The 21,199-nt window shown below is 37.7% G+C and overlaps 1 protein-coding gene across 5 annotated transcripts in view; it reads left to right on the top strand.

The window, feature by feature from the left end:
• The window catches only part of LOC135216112 (uncharacterized), a 213,128-nt gene that overhangs the window by 14,032 nt on the left and 177,897 nt on the right, over positions 1 to 21,199 (top strand). The window contains exons 4-5 of one of the 5 annotated variants that reach the window (XR_010314812.1): positions 3,844 to 3,903; positions 8,426 to 8,987. The exons of 1 other annotated variant lie outside the window; for it this stretch is intronic. The gene's annotated coding sequence lies outside the window, so the exon portion shown is untranslated. Of the gene's footprint in view, positions 1 to 3,843; positions 3,904 to 5,854; positions 9,746 to 15,037; positions 16,468 to 21,199 lie in introns of those variants that run through there. 3 more of the 5 variants (XR_010314813.1, XR_010314810.1, XR_010314811.1) reach the window with 3 other exon arrangements.

Raw genomic sequence — 21,199 nt, 5'->3', positions numbered from 1 at the left:
TTTTACATATATATATATATATATATATATATATATATATATATATATATATATAAGCTCCCAGCCCATCAGTCCACCCTATATATCAGCAATTAAAGTGAGTGTGACAGTGACTACTGATTTATATATCATGAAGCCATCCTTTCTTATGAAAAACTGGTTTTACATTCTATGTATGTATATATACATAAATAGAATGTAAAACCAGTTTTTCATAAGAAAGGATGGATTCATAATATATAAATCAGTAGTCACTGTCATACTCACTTTAATTGCTGATATATGGATGAACTTCATGGGCCGGAAAACTTCCACAACATTAGCCGTTAATCTACTTGCATAAAATGCTCACCAACAGTGTTGAACCCCACCACAGGTACTGTATCATTCATTCATATCCTACACATGGTTTTGTGCTTTAAAAAAATTTCTTTTATGACTTTTCCCCCTAACATTTGTGTGGTTTTTCCACTGACTTATTATCGTCCATTCTCTCTACATGACCGAACTAACGCAAAGTATTCTGAGCTATCCTTTCACTTTTTTATCACTTCCGTGTGTCTTCACAATTCTAACCCTGTTAATCCTTTACATATATGTATATATATAATATATATATATATATATATATATATACACTGCATATATGAAGGAGAAAATTATAAGATATAGGCTTTTTGTTAAAGACAGCATTCTTTGATGGAGTCATAGGCAAGCAAGTGGTGGCCTAAGGAAATTAAAGATTTCATGAAGGAAAGAAGAGATTCTTCAAGGCAAGAACTTGGGGAGATGAACAAGATGTCTTATAGTGAAGTAAGGGTTAGTATAAGTGTTTAACGCTGCATTGGTTTCTAATGTTAACTATACTGAACCTCTGTAGGTGGGTAGTGCCGTCATTGCAACTCACGTGGTGCACAGTAGGCATTACTTGAGGTTCTCTGTAGCATTCCTTCAGCCACTAGTTGCAACCTCTTTCATTCCTTTTACTGTAACTCTGTTCATATTCTCTTTCTTCCTTCCTTCTGAATTTCCATCCTCTAACAATTGTTTCATAGTGCAACTGCGAGGTAGTCCTCCTGTTACACCTTTCAAACCTTTTTATTTTCAATTTCCCTTTCAGAACTGAATGACCTTGTAGGCCCCAGTGCTTGGCCTTTGGCCTAAATTCTATATTCGATCCTTCTATATTAGCCACTAAAGTAAGATTTGATCCCTAGAATTTCGTTTATACATATGCATATATGTACATATGTAAATACTCATATGCATACACACATATACAGCTGAGTTCTATTTGCAGCTGAATATGTACAGAAAACAATTTCAGGGTTGAAAAACTTCAGTACAGATGATAGGATTACTACTTGGATACAATATGGGTGGGATTGAGTGACTGACCAGGGTGTGTAAAGTAAATCTTCATGAGAGAAAGGTTCTGAAAGAATATTTATTTAAGATCAATATTCCACTGTATTATATACGTATATGGGCCATAACATTACATAGTATTTGATAAAATGAACATCAAGATTGTGACTGATAAAGTAAGAGAGATAGCAGGAAATGGGTGTGTGTATCAAGTGTCTGATATGAAACAGTAGTGTATTATGTTTTTACCAATGAGCAGATACATGACATCAAGTAAAGACAGTATGCCCTGTCAAGGGGGTTAGTGCCATCCTAATACCTCACGCCGCGCACTATAGGCCTTACTTAAGGCTCTTTGCAGCATACCTTTGGCCTCTAACTGCAAACCCTTTCATTCCTTTTACTACACCTCTGTTCATATTCTCGTTCTTCCATTTTTCTGCCGTCTCCTAGCAATTGTTTCAACGTTATTTTCAGCATTGAACGACTTCCTAGGTCACATTGCTTCACCGTGGATGTAGGTGATAAGTTGTAGGATAAGAAAATGAATTGTGAATGGAATGTGTAGCAATTAAAGTTTTCAGATGATACAATACTGATCAGAAATAGTGAAGGAAAAGGGTAGAAACAACTGACTGCAAGAATATAAGGTAATGAGGGTAGCTGGGACCCAGGAAGATGGAGCATTGAATGCTGATGTGGATGGTGGAAGATGGGGAGCTATTGAATCATATAGTTATTTCTAAGGAAAAAATAGCAGATTATGGTATGATGCTGGAAGATATGAATAACAGAACAGGTAAAGCATGGAAAATAGCAAAATGAATGCAAAAGATTGGGAAGATCCTTGGAGTGTCAATGGAAACCACAGTGGGAATGTATGTAGGGACTGTTGAGCCAACCCTTCTATATGGAAGTTAAGTGTGGATGTTAACTGATAAAGTAAAAAGCGCTGAAGGTGTCTGAGTAGTATGTGTGGTGTAAGGAGAATTGAAAAGGTGAGAAATGTGGTATAAAGGTAACAATAAGTGACAGAATAGATCATAGTGGAAAGCAATGGAAGATAACGGGAGTGCAAAAAGATGAATGGTGTAATGGGCTGGGGGTTTGATACACAACTGATGAACCTTCTATGCAGGGAAAACCTTTTTGCCAATATTTTCCAATGCTGTAGAATATTTTCTGCACATGAAGCTCTTCTACAGTTCAGCAATTGAATCATGAATGTGGCAGGGACCGAGGGACCACCATATTGTTTTCCTTTTGAAGCTAACCTCTGCTGTGGCAAATGGTAACCTGTTGAATAAACACAAATGCACACACATACATATATACTATACTAGCTGACCAACCCGGAGCTGCCTGGGTTAACTCAGAATGATAACTGTCAACTCTCCTTCACTATTTCCTTCTTTCTCCTGCCTAACATCCCCCTCTACTCTCTCTCTCTCTCTCTCTCTCTCTCTCTCTCTCTCTCTCTCTCCTGCCTAACAACACCTCTACTCTCTCTTTGTTACCCCCTTCCCAACCCCCACCCCCTTTAGTGCCATTGATATCTCACCCCCACAGTATTCTTTTCCAGATAGCAAGTCATATGTATACCGAAATCAGGTATGATAAATTTGTAAAGTTTAATTAGTTACAAAGTCTACAGGCAGAACCAGCCCCATTTCAGGGAAGCCCTTCCCTTCCCAACCCCCAACCCGCTTTGGTGCCCCTTGGTGCTAGTGATGTCTTACCCCCCACAGTGCTGATTGCTAGATAGTAAGTCATATGCATACCAAGTTTGGTTGAAATTCCTCAATGCTTTTCAGGGTTTTGCTGGAACAAACACACATACATACAGCAATTTATATGTAGCCCTCCAGTTGTTGATTGAACTCAATGTCTGAGAGGACATGTAAACGAGAGCAAATGCTGTGGGAAAAGCAAGGAAACGAATGATTATGAGGGAGGACAGATTACATCAGAGAAAACTGATTATCTGATTGCCTTCATCACCCAACCTTGAACTCTCACATCACCTGGTAGCTATGTCATGGTGTGCAAAGAAACAAGAGCACAAAATAGAAAATCTACAAACAACAATGAAATAACATGGTGCAAGAAGGAATAATTCAAGAAATGGCAATTTTAGTTAGATGCTGATTTACAATCTGTAGCAAACTAGCGGTACCAAGGCTTGAGCTTGACAGTAAACAACTGTAATATCCAACACAAAATTCAGTATCACCAATGACTCAGTGATGGTCGTTTTGATTTTTTTCCTTATGGAGTGTTGGTGGAACATGAATAGCAACTTACATATTTAGCAAAATTGTTTGAACTATTTGAACATCCTGTAAATCAATTGCTGCTTTTGTTTTCAGGTAGATCTGATACTTCTTAAACTTGCTCTGTGAAGTCTTATGAACTCCATTGTGCCACATCTAATATAATATTTAGCAGAAAACTTCACAAATTCTCTAATTACAGCTGGCACATGTTTCCAGGCTCTGCTGGATTTCAGTTACATAATGGATGTCATAACACCAGGTAAGTACAAGTGAAATTTATGCGGTTCTAATTGAACTTTAAGTGGAAATAAATAAAAACCATACAGCATTTTTGTTACTGAAGCTCTAAACAGAAAGGAAATAATTTAAAAAGTTTTAATTGAAGTTTTAAAGATAAATGAAGAAATCACATAAAATTTTTAATCTAGATTTTAACCAGAAACATATCAAACAGTTGTGATCAACTAAAGTTTCTCCTGATAGGTATTATAGTCATTGCAATTCCTTTTACACTTGACATGTAACCCTCACCAGGAAAATGTGTTCATATGACAGAAGAGAACTAACAAATCTTTTAATGAGTTTGCAAATATCGTTGAACCACAAGTTCAGGAGCTTCATTACCATTTGTGAAAAACCAAGTGAAAGCCATAGTGGTGGTGAGTTAGTCTGGTATTCTTGATAACCTACCTGCTTCTGCAAGACTAGTATGGGAAAATTAAGGCAAGTATTAACACCTGAGGTTGGTCAAGCTAAGGGTGACGCCATCCTTGCCAAGTGGGATCTGGTGTAATAGGTTAGGTTAGGGAGGGTAAGTTCCCGACATTATGACTATGGGTAGACTATACATACTTGCTTGAAAGGTATCAGCATAAAAATGTAGTGACCACTTTTTTTTTTCTTCTTTTTTTTTACTTGAGCCAACCCTTGCTATTCGAAAATTCAACCAGTCTACAAAACATTCATTCATTTTCAAAACAATTTTAAAGATTTATGCCATGCAAGAATGCCCAACCTAAATAATGATAACTTAAAGACCTGAATGCATGCAGCTATCTTATAATAGTGCACACAGTTTCTTGCTAAGAATAAGGAAGAGAATTATCGACAGCCAGTTTAAAGTTCATTGTTTTAAATGAAGAAAAAAAATCAGATTACTGTAGAAATTCACCCAGTGTCTTGAAAAAAGAAGATACAGTAAGTCCTCGGGTTACGCTGGTCTCGACTTACGATGTTTCGTGGTTACGAACGCGCCCCCATAAAAATATAAAAAATAATATTTTGCGTCGTTCCGTCTTACGCGGTTTAGCGTCGTAAGCAACGTAAACAAACGCGAACTAGTTCCGGGCGCACGGCGGAAGAATTCGCTTTGTGGGGGAGAGGACGGCGTCGCTTCGCTACGCTCATTCCTCGCCCATACGCCATTTTGGTTGTTTACACTGCCTCTCTCTCCCTCGTGTTGTATCGTTTTTGTAACTTTTTGTTCTTTGTTATGGCTCCCAAGCGCAAGGCGGACTCTTCTGATGGTAGTGCATCGAAGAAAAGAAAGGCCATCACCATGGAAATTAAAGTGGACATTATAAAGCGATCTGAGAAGGGAGAAACGCCAACAAACATTGGCCGCTCGCTTGGCCTTAGCCGTTCGACCGTTGCTACCATCGTTGAACATGTGAAAGGATCTGCTCCTATGAAAGCGACAGTGATAACTAAGCAGCGTAGTGGTCTAATAATTGAAATGGAAAGGTTATTGGTGCTTTGGTTGGAAGACCAAAATCAACGGCGTATCCCAGTCAGCCTTATGGTGATTCAGGAGAAGGCGAAAAGATTGTTTGAAGCGTTGAAAAAAGAAAAGGGGGAGGGAAGTGAAAGTGAAGAGTTTGTGGCTAGTAGGGGTTGGTTTATGCGATTTAAGGCTCGGGCCAATTACCATAACCTTAAATTGCAAGGTGAAGCTGCTAGTGGGGATGAGAAAGCAGCGAGTGAATTTCCTAAAGCGTTGTCTGAGATAATTAAGGAGGGGGGTTATTCTGCTCAGCAAGTGTTTAACGTAGACGAGACAGGTTTGTTTTGGAAACGTATGCCTAACCGCACTTACATCGCCAAGGAGGAGAAGTCAGCACCCGGTCATAAAGCCAGCAAGGAGAGGCTAACTTTACTTCTTGGGGTAATGCTGCTGGCGACTTCAAACTGAAGCCCTTGTTGGTGTATCAGGCTGAAAATCCAAGGGCACTCAAGGGCATTTGGAAGGGTCAACTACCAGTAATTTGGAAGTCCAACAAGAAGGCATGGGTGACACTTGCAGTGTTTGAGGACTGGTTCGTAAACCATTTTGTTCCAAGTGTGGAGTGGTATTGCGCCTCCAAGGGTATCCCCTTTAAGGTGTTGCTAGTGCTGGACAATGCCCTGGACACCCTGCCCAGCTGGGAGACTTCAACCCTAATGTCAAGGTGGTTTACCTTCCACCTAATACCACGGCCCTTTTACAGCCTATGGACCAAGGAGTGATTGCTTCGTTCAAGGCCTACTACCTACGAAGGACAATTGCTATGGCTTTACAGGCAACTGAAACCAAGAAGGACTTGACTCTGAAGGACTTTTGGAAATCCTACAACATCCTTGATGCTGTAAAGAACATTGCTAATTCCTGGGAGGAGGTTAAGCAAACAAACATGAATGGTGTCTGGAAGAAAATTTGTCCTCAATTTGTGAATGATTTCCATGGGTTTGAGGACACAGTTCAGCTAGTTGTCAAGAACGTTGTTGCCCTGAGTAAGGAAATCAATTTGGAGATGGAGGTTGATGATGTTACAGAGCTGCTGGAGTCTCATGGCGAGGAGTTATCTGTTGAGGACCTGATACAACTGGAGAAGCAGATGATAGAGGAAGAAGAAGAAGCACCCACCCCAGAGCCTAAGGCTTTCACAAGGCAGGACTTGATAAGAGGTTTTGCAGAGTTGCAGCAAGCGTTGTCAACTTTTGAGGCTCAGGATCCCAACTTGGACAGGTTCACTAGGGTTTCCAGAGGCGTCATGGATTTGATGCAGTGTTACAAGGAGATCTTGGATGAAAAGAGGTCGCTCTCTGTTCAGACTAACCTGGAGCAGTATTTTAAGAAGGTAGAGAGGCCTGCAGGAGATCCTGTACCCTCTACCTCAGCTGCCTCTGCTAATCCAGACTCGCCTGCCCCACAATCTCCAGCACCTTCTGAATGTTCTGCTAACCCAGACTCACCTGCCCCAGTATCTCCAGCACCTTCTGTAGGTTCTGCCTCACCTAAAGACTCACCTGCCCCAACATCTCCAGTAGTATGTTCTGCCTCACCTCAAGAATCACCTGCCTCAGCATCTCCAGTACTAGTATGTTCTGCCTCACCTCAAGAATCATCTGCCTCAGCATCTCCAGCAACTTCTGGAGGTTCTTTTTCTCTTCACTAACCTCCCCCAGTCTCTCCAGCACCGCAGCTTCCTCTCCAGTGTGCAAGCCAATCAAACTAATAAAGGTAAGGAATTGTTCTCTCGTTGTTATTGATAGGTATTTACATTAAATCATGTGGTATTTTTCAATGTTCCGACTTACGCTGAAAATCGTGTTACGACGCATCGTAAGAACGGATCAACGTCGTAACTCGAGGACCCCCTGTAAACTAAATAATTCATTAGTACTAAGGCACTAAGGCAGAAAATTCTTGACAGCAAGAAAAATTTGGCCCTAGGCTTCCAGTTACTAGATCCTTCAATTAATGGTTTCAATCAGAATCAGCTTTGTGAGAACATAATCAACTGTTGTTTGTACCTCACCTCAAAAAATAAGTAAATAAATAAATAAAATAATAATAATGATAGTAATAATAACAATAATAGTAATTGTGGTATGGCATACATTAAGAAATTTTTGAGCGTATGAACTCATGTCACTCTTAACTTTAAAACTAAATGACAATTTTTTTTTTTTTATGCGAAATGCAGTTCATGCAGCTCATATTTTTTAAGATGTCAAAACAGTGCCATGCGTCTGAAATTTTTCTTTTCTTTTATTTAAAAATCATATCAAGTATATTTTACAAATAAATATATATGTAATTCATGTACACAAATTTACAAAAAACAAACATCTAAAAATAAATCATACACATCAAAACAATTCTTTAAAATGCACAGTTGAGGTACTTATCTGTAGACAATAAATTGATTTTTTTCTTTAAGAAGAATTTTCATCAAGTACCTGTCATAACTAAATTTGAATGTTACGGCATTTGGTACTGGGGTTCATAGGCCTAAGTTCAGATTGGCTGGCGATTTTTCGCATTTATAACTGATAGCGTGATTATATACTCTGATCTCGCCTGTTAAATCAAGGTGTAGAAATTGTGACCAGAATCACAGTGATACATTGGCCACTCAAGAATACACTCATGTTTTGGGGGCTGTGGATGCAAGAACAAAGTCAATTGTATTAATTAAATATAGTCGCCAAACCTTTAGGAATGAGACTTCATATTTTGTAAAGGTTTATTTTCTCAGGAAGATACATAACAGCTAGGAAAGGAACAACTCAGCTGGCTAGTACAGTGGGTTGTTGCAATAAGATAGATGCATGATGCAGTAATGGACAAAAGAAGTATTTATGTTGCTACGAAACACCAAAATCACCCACGAGGATGAGTGTAGGAAAAGAGGTCCATAATGCATATACATTGCAAGAAATAGCAGTTAAATATATATAAAGTTACAGTAATGTAGGAAAAGGAGGATGTAAATATAGGCAAGTCTTCTAATTTTCAGTTTTTGAGACGGTGTAAAAGGAAAAGTTTCAAGGAAAAGGAAGTTTTAACATTTAGGCGTAGGCCAAGCGCTGGGACCTATGAAGTCATTCAGCGATGCAAGGGAAACCGAGAGTAAAGGACGTTTTAAAGTTGAAACAGGAGGAAAACCTCGCAGTTCCACCACGAAACACTTGTTAGGAGAGGGTGAAAAGTTAGATGTTAGGCAGGGGCCGACGGGACTGTATGCATAGAACCTACAGTGCACCGCGTGTTGAACTTATGGCATTATCTCCCCCCGGAAGAAAAGGAAGTGTTGAATTTCTGCAATAACAATGGCTGCTGCCATGGAGTATGCAGCCGAAGTCACCGAGATCAGCAGGGCGGGCTTCCCTGTCCCTTTGAACTTCAGTGACGTCATAGGAGAAGGTTAGGTTCACCCCAGTTTCACATAAGGTATTGGCGAGTCCGGTCATGTGTGGAAAATCTAAAGAAATTGTAATTTTTACGCATAAATTGTGTCTCAGTGGTGATGACGTACAAATGCTGTGTCCAGAATTGTATATGCAATTGCATTTGTAAAGGTAAAGTTGATATTTTCAAGTTCGTTGTGGTTAAAGAAAGGAAAACTGGCTCAGACTAGTGAATAACAATGCGGGGGTTTTAACTCCACGTAAATATTCAGGCTCCTGGGTGAGCTCAGAAATGAACGTGTCTGTAACGGTTTTGTACAGTAGAATAAAAACCATTTTGTGGAATAGCAGATATCTGATGTTATAGGGGTCTTAATATTTCTCATTTCTGCTGCGGATTCACTTGGAGAACTTTCGCCCTAGTACCATAAACCTAGTAGGCATTACCTTCCTGATGATAAACTTTGATACATTAGTTTTTGGTGCTCCCAATTCTCATTTATACGAAAACCTATTCTAAATGATATATGTTAATGTAATTGCGAGTTAATGGAAATGCGTTACCGTATAATTTTGTGGCGAGTTGCCGCCTGACTGATGGTGTTGCGTACAGTGTTATAACTATATTCTTCTAATCGCCGGTTACTGTCGTATAATTATTATACCCAGTAACCCAGATATAAAATAAGCTTTAGCAGTTACCATGAAACCTTGCTCAAGTAAAGAGATTGAGTAAAGTATTCTCGGATAGGAACAAGTCCAAGGATACGCTTGAGACTGGAAATGCACTTGGCACGTGCAACAATGAGGAAAGTTGCAACTCATGACACCCCTCTGGCTCTCTCACAAAACCTAATGTAAGAAATAATACCTCTTCAGAATGAAGATCAGGCTCCTTTCAATGCTCTGTACACTCGGGACAAGTAAAGGTAAAATAACTGCCCACCCCCCCCCCCCCCCCCCCCCCCTTTCATATCAAATACGGCTAAATTGTAACCAGTATATAAACACCCTATACTCAGTTTTTTCCATCTGTCCACCGCCTGTGGTGTTTGCGTATGGTAACACTGCGTCCCGGGCTTTAGATAGCTACATTCAGCTTACATTCAACAATAATAATAACATCCTATTCCGAATATTAACGGTCTAATTCGTGTACAGTAAATTATTAAAACACTTTTCAGTTGCAAATGTGCACCCAGATATCCTTTTATTTACCTAAAACTTACACATAGCGTAACTATCTGAAGTCCGGGACGCAGTGTTACCATACGCAAACACCACAGGCTGGTGTACAGATGGAAAAAAACAGAGTATAGGTTACGTTGGGTTGGTATTTTGGGTTTTTTTTAGTGCCCCATCATTTCCTAGCCATTTTTTGCAGGAAAACCCCAAAATGGGTTTTCATGCACAAATGGCTAACGGGTAGAATTATAACGTTTTTTTTTTTTTGGCACAGGATATAGGTACGGCAGCCGTATCCCGATCGTGGTAGATATTGGTACGGCAGTGAATTGCGCATGCGTCAATTTCAGACTTCCTGCCGTACAAATAATATAGTGCGGTGAGGGTACGGCAGATTCTGTCATTGGCGCCGTATTTGCGGTCTTGACTTGCTGTAGATACGGCAGTTAGCTGTATCCGTTTACCAGTTTGCTAATCATACTGTATTATGTAAACCAGAGCTCGGATTTTTTTTTAGGTGGGACAGTCACGCTTTTTGAACATCTGTCCCCCTTTTTTCAGTTAGCAAAATGTTCCTCCCCCCTGTTTTTTGTGTTTAGCTTTTGTGAATTGTGTCCCGCTTTTTTGTACTACAAAAACAACACTATCCAGATTTTAATGGAATAATGCTAAAATTTTGTTTTAATTTGCTTTGCCATTTCACTACCTGTAAATTCTATCGTCTTCTCCGACAGCTGCAATATACCCAATGAAGTGAATTAAAAGAATATTGTAAAGTATATAACGGCCCTTGCAGCTGCCGATGTCGGGCAGAATAAAGGGCCGAGAAGTCACCAAAGGTACGATGGTAGTGTATATATTTATATATAATCCTCTTTGAATCTCCTCTTCGGAATTCTTTTCAGGGCCGATTCGATCGTTCGTGACCTACATATATACCATGAAGTTACCCAATTTTTGAAAGTTTGAGTCTTCATAGATGTCTATGGCTTTCTTCAGCTCGTTAAAGCCTGAAAACATCTGTTTTTCGCCGAAACTAATGTATTATTCCGCGGTTCATGCTGTTTCCGTCACCATTTTTCTTGTTGTCAGATGATGCCCGAAGACTGTGTATATACTTCAGTATATAGTCTTTGGATATGCGTGAGGCGGTAAACAAGGTTAGCGCATGCGCAATTCACTACCGTACCAATATCTGCCGAGATCGGGGTACGGCTGCCGTACCAATATCCAGTTCGTTTTTTTTTTTTTTTTTTTTTAGCTTGGCTGTGATTTGTGATTTCTCTATCGATATTTATTTATAGTTGGTAATGTTGTAATAGTGTGCGATGAACTGTGGTTTACTTGGCCAAGGGCTGTTAAGTGTCTTTGAACGATTGAACGAAATTAACCATTGTGGAGGAAAATGCAGTTAATGCCTAAGGCGTTAATTTAGTAGGCTAATTTACATTAGGTTACATTGCATCAACATTCCTGTACGTATGACTGCAATCCTTGTTCGATGGATTTTTGTCATTTAGACGCTGTTAATTACATGCTGTGATTATAATCAAACTAGTATAAAACGCGCCTGAGCAATCGAGTTTTCTGTACAGTTTTTAATGCTGTATGAGTCGTGGCCCATGAAGCATTCAGCCAAGGCCTGTTGGTGGCCTATTCTCTACCATTGCCAGACGCACGATGATGGCTAACTTTAACCTTAAGTAAAATGAAAACTACTGAGGCTAGAGGGCTGCAATTTGGTTTGTTTGATGATTATAGAGGGTGGATGATCATCATACCAATTCGCAGCCCTCAAGCCTCTGTAGTTTTAAAGGTCTGAGGGCGGACGGACAGACAAAACCGTCGCAGTAGTTTTCTTTTACAGAAAAGTAACATTGTTTATTTAGGCATAGTTTTGAAAATAATTTATATAACGTTTTTGTTAACAAACTACCAACAATATAGTAATATCCTTGACCACCAAGCGTATCGAGTGTAATGTAATGTTGGTCACGGAAAATAAAAAAGGGTTCAAGGTTATTTTCTTGCTCAATCCCTTCCCGGTACATGACATAATTCCCGAAAATAAATATCTACAGGTGGGAGTGTACAGTTGTGTACTCTTCTTACGTAACAAGAATCTTAGGGTTCACTGCACAGACTTTTTTTCTTTCACTTTCTTGATATCACTTTCTTACCCACCGCGCTGAGAAGCTATTCGTGTTCCGGTTACCCAGGTCCTGCAGTCATAGATGACTCTGGGGATTCTTTTTAAGTTAGTCTTTCGTGATTATTGCGCATACATGCAGACACCAAAGCTTTAAACCTGTCAGATGGTGCCTCAAGAGTAAAGCAAGACAACGATTATTGTCACTTTAATTCCCTTAAAAATACTTTCAAGGCGTCAGCTGCATGACGTTTTTAGCAACGAAAGCTCGTCAACAGCAAGCCCATCTCCTTGACAGTTTGCGTCACTAGTCTTTATCCCGAGCGCAGTCGTTATGTGTCCTTGATGTTAAGGCCATTCCATTCAAACTTTTTTCACACCATTAGCTGTCGCTTTCTCAGTCTCCTTTCCCCGTTTCTTCCCCAACACTTATATATATATTTTTTTATTTACAATTACAAAATTTACAATATACACTGGCTACTCAAAAACAGTAAGTAATATACTCTTGTAAAAATGTTAATTATTCTCTTTGCTATTGTCTTTTAACCTATCGAAACAAAATTTGCTCTTAACAGAGGAATCTGTTTCCTCTTTTGTAAAAAGTTTTCACACTTCTGAATGATCTAAACTTTCGTCTTCCATTCTCTCCAAAGGACCAAACCAGTTTTAAACAGTCATTCCTCTTTTCAACTAGGCATATATTGTGACTAAATTTGTTTCCTCTATTTTTCCTTAAATTCATTTCTGCCCTTTCTTGGCTTCAGATGTATTATGGAAATAACTCGTATGACACCTTTCACCCTTTTCCTTCATTTCCATATGGAAGAGTAGCGTCTCAGTGGCGTGGTTGGTATGGTGTTGGCGTCCCACCTCGGTGGTCGCGGGTTCGATTCTCGGCCATTCTATTGAGGAGTGAGAGATGTGTATTTCTGGTGATAGAAGTTCACTCTCGACGTGGTTCGGAAGTCAAGTAAAGCCGTTGGTCCCGTTACTGAATAACCCTCTGGTTCCATTCAACGTAAAAGCACCATACAAACAAACAAACATATGGAAGAGTTACCTAACAGTCCCATCTCTTATTTTGTTACCATCATATTCATTCTCCAAGAGTTACCAGAGATCGCACTCCCATCCGTGTCTAATATAATTCATCATCCATTACATTTTCCCCACATATATTTTATACAAATAGACCTATGCATTTCTCACAACATGGTGTAGGGTCAGTCTTTGCTCCAATTTCCTGGCTCCAGTTTGTCTTTTTACCCTTTTTTTTATCTTTTATTAGAGAAAATATACAGTATTTTACAATTTTGGAAGAATTACATTCAGAATTTTATCCAAGTTGACTTAAATTTACTAGAATTTAACGAAAATCTTATCTTGTAATTTTTACAAATAATCTATGTATTTTAATGTAAATATTTTTCTGTAATTATCCATAAAAGATTTTATCAGTACATATAAATTTTTTATTATCCTTGATTTTATAAACAACCTATACCATCTTTTTCATCTTACCCAAATTAGAGCAGCCATTTACGAATATTCAGCTCTTGCACAGAAACTTTCTAATTCATTCCTAATTTTTGTAGTTTTTCTCTACCATCAATTAACTATGTAACATATGCTAGCATCTGTCATTCTAGTCCACCTAGACCCCATATCTTATATCACAACCTTGAACCAATATATATTTGTTTTTACCGTGATTTCTCTCATTACTCCAGTTTACTGCTGTAAGAACGAAGCACATCTGCATTTTCTAATACAAACTGAGCTTTCATGAAAAAACTTAATTGCTTGCAACCTGCTACCTTATCCAGCATACGTCTTCAATATCATCCACTCCGCATACATGTCAGGTCCACCGCAGTTGTTTTCTAGGCCTATGTACTATGCCTCATTCGGCTTCATCCTTTTTCTACACTTCCATTTTATGAGAAGTACATGATCCACACTCCCTGGGTATTTGTCAAATTTGTTGGTGAAAATATGTATAAAAAAATTTTTTTAGTCCTATATCAGAATTTTAAATATTTTTTACTCATTTCCAGTAGACTTCATAAAAACTTCGAGTTACCAATAAGGGGAAGGGGGCAAGGTAAGCGCAAAAAAGGAAAGGGGGCAGGGGCGCCGGTTGGTGTAGGAGGTTTTATTTATGTATTTATTTTATTTTTTTCAGTTTCACATTAAAACGAAAAGAGTAACTTTTGTCATCCTGCACAGAGTGGTTCAGTGTTCTGGTTGGAAACCTGTGGTGGGATTTTACTTTCAAGAAGTAAAAAATGACGGGAGAATTTCGCCGTAAACAAGGATTTGCCCGTGATTAAATCGCTTTACTTCGGTCTATTCGCCTTAGGAGGGTATTAGTGCCGTCATTGCACCTCACTGTAGGCATTACTTAAGGTTCTTTGCAGCGTCCCTTCGACCCCTAGCTGCAACCTCTTTCATTCCTGTTACTGTACCTCCGTTCATATTCTCTTTCATCCATCTGCCCTTCCACCCCCTTCTAACAATTGATTTATAGTGCAACTTCAAGGTTTTCCTCCTGTTACGCCTCTCAAACATTTCTTTGGTCAATCTCCGTTGCAGCGCCTCAGTTGCTGAATAACCACTGGTTCTGTGCAACGTAAAAACACCATACAAACAAACAAACAATCTCCATTGCAGTGCTGAGTGATCTCATAAGCCCCAGCGCTTGGACTGGCCTAAATCATATATATTCTGATACTTTGGTCTATATATATATATATATATATATATATATATATATATATATATTATTATTATTATTATTATTATTATTATTATTATTACACTTGATTGCTGGATAAGGTAACTGGCTGCAAGCAAATGTCAAGGTTATAATTTTGTACTGCAGGTCCGGCAGCCAACAAAAGCACCATTGGTTAAATAGCTCTGAAAATACAAATACTTAGCAAACGTACGACACTTGGAGCAAGAAGGTGCTATAAGTCAACCCAGCAAATAGAGGGCAAGAGCTTTAGGTCGAAATTCTTGGGAAAGCCAGTAAAACTAGCGACTTTGAATCATGGACCAAGATGGTATAAATCCTGTCTGTCCCCCCATCCCCACCGTCCGCTCCATCTCATCAAAAGACCATTTTGTCGAAAATCTCCGGGAAAATAATGAGATAAACGACGTTTTGAACCGTGTAAATCCAGCGCTCTACATTGTCGCGCGTCATTCGGATTGAACTTCCTCCAGTCTTTGTGGTTTGAATTGACAACTCCAATTTAACACAATTTTGTAATGAATATATCTTATCGATTGAAATTTTAGTAATTGCTATCATTAGAGCAGGATTTTATAGGAAGGCTACTCTTCATCAAATTACTGTGGCCCTCTTCTGCAAGCGACGCGTATGACCTTGTACGTGTATGCGCGCAGTTGCGTTCTTGCGTGTGCTACAGCAGAGATTTAACTGGTTCTTATATTTACTCTCTCTCTCTCTCTCTCTCTCAATAACACACCACTGCTTTCAGGAAGGAGAAATGTGCAGTAGGTAGTAGAAATGAAATTCTTCATAATGGAGCTACGGTTTAAGTAATTTATCCTGAACTTAAAAAATAAAAAAATGTTCGTTACTGAAGAGTGGTGCAAAAAGGAAAAAAATAAAGAAAAATTGTTAGAGACAAGTTGCACAGCGATGAACAATGACGCTAATGTTAGAATTAATTAATCCATATCCACTAACATTGCCTCGTTTCATTTTTTACATTGACATTTTTATATCAACATTATTGTTATTATTAAACGACATTCACTGTCGTTGTTACATGAAGGCATGTCTTTACAGTATGAGTAAAGGCAAAGCCGATAACCAGTGTTATTAGTCTCTAATTAACAGTTGTCAAAAATAAGAATCTGTAATAAACTTGAAATGAAAATACTAGTAAATAAGAATAATAAAATCTAATAATAAGGATTCACGAACTAATAGCAACATTTGATTGGATGTACTAATAGGCTGTCAAGCGAGCACTGGGACACTTTTTTTCTTTTATTAAGAAATATTACTTTACAAAATTATATTTTACAATTTTGTATATACATTATAAGATCTATGTATAATATAAAGATATTACAATTTTATTATTTTTCTAAATATGTTTTTAAAATAGAAACATACTGATTCGTGAAAATTTTGTTAACATCAGACTTAAATCCTATAATATTTACATTGAATTTATTTAACTGTCTATTTTTTATACATTTAATAATTTGCTGGTCAGTACTTATTCCCAAATATCTTGCCATCCATATACTTGAAATAAAATCTGCTATTATTACCATTGCTGTATTTTCATCCCCTTTTGAGTGTGCTTCAAAATTTAGTTTTAAAATCCTTAACCTGCTATTAGTTTTTAATATACAACAATTTCTAAGCAATTCGAATACCCAGGACATCAAATTCTTAACCAAAGGACAGAAATACACCATATGGGACACTTCTCGGCCATTCAGCGCTGAAGACCGTGGAAAGAGGGAGCCGCTGAAAACAGTGGAAAGAGGGAGCCGCTGAAGACAGTGGAAAGAGGGAGCCGCTGAAGACAGTGGAAAGAGGGAGCCGCTGAAGACAGTGGAAAGAGGGAGCCGCTGAAGACAGTGGAAAGAGGGAGCCGCTGAAAACAGTGGAAAGAGGGAGCCGCTGAAGACAGTGGAAAGAGGGAGCTGCTGAAGACAGTGGAAAGAGGGAGCCGCTGAAGACAGTGGAAAGAGGGAGCTGGAGAGGTTGGGTTGGGCTGCATTAGGAAATGATCCAGAAAATCATCAGAAAATAAAGGATAATTTCATGGATCTAAAGGTGAAACTGGGAGAAAACACCACAGTTGTACTAAGGCACCTGTTCTTAACCAAGGGGGCGTTATGAATTTCCAGGGGAGGCGCGAACCCTAGGGGAAAAAAATATCTCTAATTATATTCGTTATTCTCTTAATAAGAGTGAGGGACTAATATTCAGAGGTTTATGAAAAAAATGCTAAAGTATCGCCTTATAAAGTTACTTTTGTAGAGTCTACTACTCTAGTTAGGCTCGTTGGGCTGATTATGTTTTGTAATTATTGACTTCTTCCCTTCCTGTCCCTCGAAACCCCTTCTCTTTCTCCTTTTTTTTTTCTCTCCTTTAAATCTGGGTGGAATTTTACCCATAGATGCAAAGGGGGGGGGGGGCGTGAAATAAAGGACCAACACTTACGAGGGGGCATGGTAATAAAAAGGTTAAGAACCGCTATACTAAGAGGCACTAGAGAGGTTGGACAGCAAGATTTGAAGAAAGGAGGCGGGAATATAGGTAAAGTAAAAAGCTAGAATAAAGTAAAAGGCTAAGAAAAAAAAAGGTAGGTGCAGCTAGGGTCGAAGGCGAGGCTGCAACCACCTTTTAGTTATGCCTACTGTACAGTATTAATTTAAGTAATGACAAATAACCGTTAACCAAAATATGCGAGCAAAAATACTCCGTAGAGGTCTATTGCAGTCAGTGCGCCGCATGCGGTGCAATGTATGCATTACTTAAGGTTCTTTGCATCGTCCCTTTGGTCCCGAGCTGCAACCCCTTAGATTAACCCCCTTTACCTTACCTCCGTTCATATTCTCTTTCTTCCATCTTACTTTCCACCCCTCTTAACAATTAATTCAAATTGCAACTGTGAGATTTTCCTCCTGATACACCTAACAAACATTTTTACTGTCAATTTCCGTTTCAGCGCTGAATGACTTCAATAGGTCCCAGCGCTTGGTCTTTGGCCTTCTACATTCTAATCTATTCTATTGCATGAGCAAGAATAATGATTAATATTAGCGGCAAAATGTGTTATAACCAAAATTAACTTTTGCCTATCCACCTTATTGAAAAAAATACCCGAGAAAAATTGGAGATGATCTTCTTTTGACACGAACGCTCCTGATACACATAATGAGCGCGAGTTTGAAGACAAAATTATTATTATTATTATTATTATTATTATTATTATTATTATTATTATTATTATTATTATTCATAGTGACGGGTATCCAAAAAGCGTGAAGAAATCGAGAACTTTTGAGGGTATTGTAGTTATTATAATCGCATACGTGTATCTGGTAAAAAAAATTGACCAGTAGATTATATATATATATATATATATATATATATATATATATATATGTATATATATATAGTATATATATATATATATATATATATATATATATATATATATATATATATAGAAGGTAGCTCCACAAAATAACAAACAATACCACTCATCTTATCAACAGCGCATCAACCCCTTACTCATAATAAACTCCTACTTGTGTACACCATTGCATTTCCTGGGTAGCAAATCCCTTTTGTTCCAAATCCTCTTGGATCCACTTCATCCTATCTTTGGACCTGACTCCCTATTCTCCTTCCTCTTGAATAAAAACTACATCACTAAGCTTCCCTAGAAAACTCTCCGGCATGTGAATGTGTATGTATATGTATATATATATATATATAATATATTCTATCGTGGATATAAGGATATGTTATACGTATGTATATATATATATATATATATATATATATATATACATACATACTATATATATATATATATATATATATATATATATATATATATATATATATATATTATATAATTTTACAGGCAGATAGCGAAACCAGGCATTTCACGAACTGCCAGAAATTTCAGGGAGATAGAGAAATGCACTTGATCGCCCAGGGGCTAGTACTAACTATACTAAACGGGACGAAATAAATCTAACCCCTAAGGCGCTAGTACTAAGCTATTGTTTCTCCAAGACTAAACACGGCTTGTTTAGTACTAGCTCCTGAATGATTGTAGCTATATATGCACACGCTTGTATTTATCGCGATAAGCAACTTTTGACGTACCCAAGTATAATAAAACTTTGTCAAGAGGTCCGGGGAACGCTTGAATTTTAATTGTTGCTGCCAAGGAGGCGTTAGAGTGTATACTATAGTAAGTGACAAGTTTGGAGATGAGAAAAGTTTTGAACTCTTATTTATTTCGGCCATAGACTCTTAAGTTTTTAAAGACCAGGAGATAGTTTGGTACAAAGGTAGTTCACAGTGGAAGAACGTACTCAGAAGGAATCTGTAAACTGTTACAAAACAAACAATCATGACCAAGAAGGGGGTGTTAGACATGTAATTGTGACTGAGAAGTGGGAACTCTGGAGGTGTACATTTCACGTGACACCGTCTGACGGGCCGTAGGTTGCCGACACCTGCTTAGAAAGTGTATAATTTATCAGTGTGACGTCTGTTTCTTCATGGAAGAACGTTTGCTTGCATCACGTCTCATATTGCTTTTCTCATTTCGATGGCAACATCGCCGGTGTTGATAAGGTTTGCGCAGTCCTGTCTTTATATATATATATATATATATATATATATATATATATATATATATATATATATATATATATATATATATATATATATATATATTATATAATATAAAGACAGGACTGCGCAAACCTTATCAACACCGGCGATGTTGCCATCACGTCTGTTCCTTCATGGAAGAACGTTTACTTGCATCACGTCTCATATTGCTTTTCTCATTTCGATGGCAACATCGCCGGTGTTAAGGTTTGCGCAGTCCTGTCTTTATATATATATATATATATATATATATATATATATATATATATATATATATATATATATATATATATATATATATATATGTATTATATATATATATATATATATATATATATATATATAGACATTGAGAGTATGCACGAGTAGTGCTTTCTTTCAAAGGAAATTCAATATGTCACTTTCGAGGAAAGTAATGCAGTGACAGTGGTGATTCTTATTTCCATAAAACTACAGTTGAATAACTTATCTTTTGCAACGTTGTGTGTGTATATATATATATATATATATATATATATATATATATATATATATGTATGTGTGTGTGTGTGTGAATTTATGTATGAAAGTATTTCAACATCAAGTCAGTTCTCCTAAAAAGGGATGGCTCCAGATATAAAATAGCCCAGTGGTTAGTGCAACATTTATCATTTAACGCTTAATTGTGGGTGAACTCCCTGTGCAAAAAACTTCCACTATATTAGCCAGTTCATACTTGTACTTGTACATAGAAAACTCAGCAGCAGTTTGTCAAATATCCTTACTTATTGCACTGTTTACCTGTTATCTTCCATGCACTTATTCGGTATTGCGGCCCCTCTTTCTGAAACCTCTTACACTCCATCCATCCTGCATATTCTAGGTCTTCGTCCTCCCCCTTCATAAGTTTTAAAGTATACATTTTCTATATATAACCACTTTTATTTACTTGAACATCTTACACTTTTTCAGTTCTTGTCATATCACAGTACTGCGCAAACAATTCTAATTAACATGCTTAACCTATTTCCTTTAATTTACATTCAGTATTCCTCTTCACTTTCATACTGGAGAGTTGGCTCAACAATTCTCACAAATTCCCGCCTTGACATCCCACCTCTCATGTTACCATCATAGGTTATATGTAATCCAAAATACCAACGTGAATCATTCACTTACATACAAACTTTCATTGCTTCATATTCTTGGTTACAGTTATATAATCCTTATAACCTTACTCATCTCATAATTATTAGCAGCTTTCTCTCTTGCAAACACTTTGAAACTTTCACTGTTTTTTTTTCTTTCACTATCCCTAGTACTTTATCATCCATGACACAATCAATCACAACTAATTAATTTTTTCTTAACTTGATCTGAACTCCTTGCATCACTTTTACACCAAACTTGTCACTTTCTCATTTACATATTCTGAAAAATTTATGTATTCCCAGCAACCTCCACTTCACCTCTTATCGGTACTATCATAAGCTTTTTGTAGGTTTATATGAGTAATATATACTAGGTTGATCCCTAAACTCGCAATATAAGTGTTATAGCATACACTTGATCCACACACCTTCCTCCATGCTCAAATTCACATTTTTCTTCCCCAGTGAACCCTTCTATCATTAGATTTTTTTTTTA

The sequence above is a fragment of the Macrobrachium nipponense genome, chromosome 6, assembly GCF_015104395.2.
Source record: "Macrobrachium nipponense isolate FS-2020 chromosome 6, ASM1510439v2, whole genome shotgun sequence".
Classification (NCBI taxonomy): Eukaryota; Metazoa; Arthropoda; class Malacostraca; order Decapoda; family Palaemonidae; genus Macrobrachium; species Macrobrachium nipponense.
This window is presented reverse-complemented; position numbering and strand designations above follow the sequence as displayed.